Source organism: Saimiri boliviensis, chromosome 2 (assembly GCF_048565385.1).
Source record: "Saimiri boliviensis isolate mSaiBol1 chromosome 2, mSaiBol1.pri, whole genome shotgun sequence".
NCBI lineage: Eukaryota > Metazoa > Chordata > Mammalia > Primates > Cebidae > Saimiri > Saimiri boliviensis.
In genome coordinates, this window is record NC_133450.1 from 182,303,984 (window position 1) to 182,307,803 (window position 3,820).

The following is a 3,820-nucleotide window of genomic DNA, read 5'->3' on the forward strand; positions in this document are numbered from 1 at the left end:
GAAGTAATCTAGAACAGTTAAAAAGGGGAAAATGTACATATAAGTGAAATAAATGCTTTTAAGTAAACTTTTTGTATAATGTAAAATCTCAAAATCATTTTTGGATACTTGTTGAATGCCTAGGTCATTTTTGATTGATAAAGGTTTAGTACATGGGAAACATGTTCCAAAAATTGTGTAATGACTCTCTATAAAATATTAATATCTGATAGACAATTGAGGATTTCTTGCTTCTCAGGTTTATATAAAATATGCCAAAGAAGATGTGTCTATATTGAGAAAAAGAATAATTTTATCTAATTCAAAAGTTGGAAATACTAGTTGTTTGTTCTGGCTAAAACCTGATACTAAAGGAATTATTAAAGATGATTTCTTCTGCCAACTCTGTAGTTAATTTCTATCTCTCATTTCATTATTAATCTAGTTAATTTAATTAAAGTTGACATATAGGCTATATGTGTACACATACTGTTTTAAAGCCCCTGCTCTTCCTGTAAAAATTTCTCAGTCAATGGAATTCTGATTCTCTTTTTATTCCTATATATTCCTCCTTCCTTGTGTATCCAATCTTTTTCTGAACCCTAGCAGATCTGCTTCTGTCTATTTGTATGTTTATATGTGTTGCGTGTGATGTTTCATATCAAAATACATGAAAGAGCTCTAATTGATTGTTTTAAAGTTTATAAATTGGCTTAAACGTGTTTTCTAAGAAAAACATAGAAACTTTAATGCCTTTAAGTCATGTAACTCTAATAAACTTTCAAAAATAAATCCAGCTTAAAAATTACTGATAATTTAAAGACATCTTCAAAATTTAGACATGTGGTCTAAAACAGGTCAGATATTATTTGTTATATGCTTTAAGGTCATAATCTGCTTCTATGAATTTTAATTATTTGACTTCACTGTTTTATAGCCACTAGATTCTAGGTAAGGCCTGAGGATGTATGGAGTTAGCTTGATTCCCTGGCTAATCTGGGAAGAGGCAGACACTGTCTGTAGCTCCTTCTTGTCCTGGTCTCTACAACCTGATGCATGGTTAAAAGTACATACTTTACTAGGTTTTTTACCAAAAATAAATTTCTAAGAGTTAACATTGTAATATGTAATTAAGACTATTGGAGACAACAGTTTTACAAGTAAGGTGTATAAGAAAAGTAGAATACATTTTGTTAAAATGTTATAATAAGGCATGGTAATATAATTTTTGATAAAGAGAATATAATTTTGTCTTGCTCAGAAGCTCTTAAAGATTGTCATAATTTAGAAGAGTAATAAGGAAAACCTGAAGGTTTAAAAAATTTGTAAAATATTTGCGAAAGTTTGATATTGTAAAACAAATTATATGGGTATGAGCAAGTTGGCTAAAATTTAAAGGACATTATTTAGTTTCTCTGTAACATATATGTTAGAATAAAAGCACACTGATGTGGGGTCAGAATCTGGGCCCATGTGTCTGAATAACAGGGTTTTCTTAGAGAACTGATCTGCTGGTTAACAGAAAATCGTAAAGGGTTATAAGTTTATGATAATCTTATAGTTATACTAATTAAGATTGGATAGATTTGTTTATATGGGTTTTTGTTTTGTTTTTAGAATTGGGTTTAACATTAATAGCACATTAATTTAAAGGCAAAATTTGGCCTTCTCTTTGGAACAAGATTTTCATGTAATATTAAAAGTTAATGAAAGACTTCTGTTTGAGTTTTGAATAAATGACAGAAAAAGAGTGTAGAGATATAAATAAATTCACTTCACTTCGTGGTGTCTTTATTGAGTTTTGTTTGGAAAGTGGAGTCCATCCTGTATAAATGAGTAAATATTTTTTCCCTTTTACTTATAGTTACCTGGGATTTTATTTTGTAATATCAAGTGTTTAAACGTTTGATATTTTACAAACTTTCCAAAGTCAAATTCTAAATTAAGCCTTTTTAAAATTTTTAATCTGGTTAGCCCTTTTAGATATTAAGTCCCTCAAGGTCCAAAGAGACATATTTGGCTTATTTAGTATATTAAATCCATATGAGAAATATTGTGAAATCTAAAATTGTTTTTAGGCTTTTTCGTTATATAAGTGTTTTGTTGTTGTTTGAGACAGGATCTCGCTTTGTTCCCCCTGCTGCAGTACAGTGGTGTGATCTTGACTCACTGCAACCTCCAGCTCCCAGGCTCAAAAAATATTCTCTAGCTCCAATTCACCAATCTTTCAATCTGCCTTGGCCTCCCAAGTAACTGGGACTGCAGGCATGCACCACAGGCCCAGCTAATTTATAAAAAAAAAAAAAAATATATATATATATATATATATATATATATATATATATATGTGTGTGTGTGTGTGTGTGTGTGTTTGTGTGTGTGTGTGTGTGTGTCTGTGTCTGTGTTTTTGTTTGTTTGTGTGTTTATAGAGACTACATTTCACTATGTTGCCCAGGCTGCTCTTGAATTCCTGAACTCAAGCAATCTGTCCACCTCTACCTCTTAAAGTCCTGGGATTATAAGTGTGAGCCACTGTGCCTGGCCCATATAAATTTGTTATTAGCATGTGTTCCAAAATTTTATGAAGTTCCTGTTCCTGTAAATCTGATATGTCTCAGTATGTGTTGTCAATCATAGTTATAATTATTAAGTTAAATTGTTATATGTCACAGAGATGACCAGACTTTACCCATGGCTGTTCTCAGACGATTGCTATCTGTAAGTGTTATTTTACTGTATTTATTTTCAAAGGCAGTGCTATAATCAACTATAGGACTCTGACAGGTGCTGCTGAGTGAAGATTCTGATAACTTAGGAGACTGTAACATTGTAATAGAGGAAAAACTTCCACAACTCCCATAGAGAGCTAACGTGTTCATGAATATCAAGCAGAGTAGGAGTTATTACATAGCCTGACCTAATGGAAGATCAAAATAATCTTTTTGTGATTTCTTTTTTGAAACATTGCTAATTCTTTTGTTCTACATAGTTCAGAAAAATATTTATTTCTTATGAGCTATTTTCAGCCATTAACAATTTGGTAAAGTTCATTACTGTAAGCAAAATTCGGAGCATATTTCTTTCTCTCTCCCCAAATTTCCTAAAATTCAAAGACTGTTTGTTAGTATCCTTAATTTATGGCAATGCAGTTTTTTGCATAAGGTCAGTAAGGATCTGCTCTCTTTTGTAACAGGATATCATTGGAGACACTGGTTATTTTACCAGTGCTTTGAATGGAATGGCATATTTTCATACATAAACAGACTGCTTTAAAGGACCAAAACTGACTTACAGAGCCAAATAAAAGCCTTTGGGAAGAACTGATCTTATACTTTATCTACACAGACTTTATACTGCGTTTCCTGACTATTGGTAAGTAAAGAATCCTATTTTCTGACTGCCCAGGAGCCCCAAGTTATCTTGGGATGTCAAGATGGGAGGAATTTACTCAATCCACACAAGTATTTGCAGGCACAGATAAGTCCGTAACTGAACTCAAGGCTTTAAAAAGTTTACATGGAAAACTTCAAAGTTTCTGCAAAGCCAATTTTAGAAAGAACCTATATGACAAATAATTATTCTTGCTGTACTTTATGAATAACAAGGCTAAAACTTATTTTGTAAATCAATTTGTCTTATTCAGATTTGCCTTTAGTCAAAACAGGGACTAGAGAGAGAAAAATTATGTTTCAGAAAAAAACTATAGTACTCCTCTTATTAGATTCTAGTTTTGTCCATTGTTTTTGAGTTTTTAAATCTTTTTACAATTTGGACTATTCCTGAATTGTTTCTGTGCTACAAGTCCCTAAACTAGTACTTTCAAATTATTCTTCCATATTTT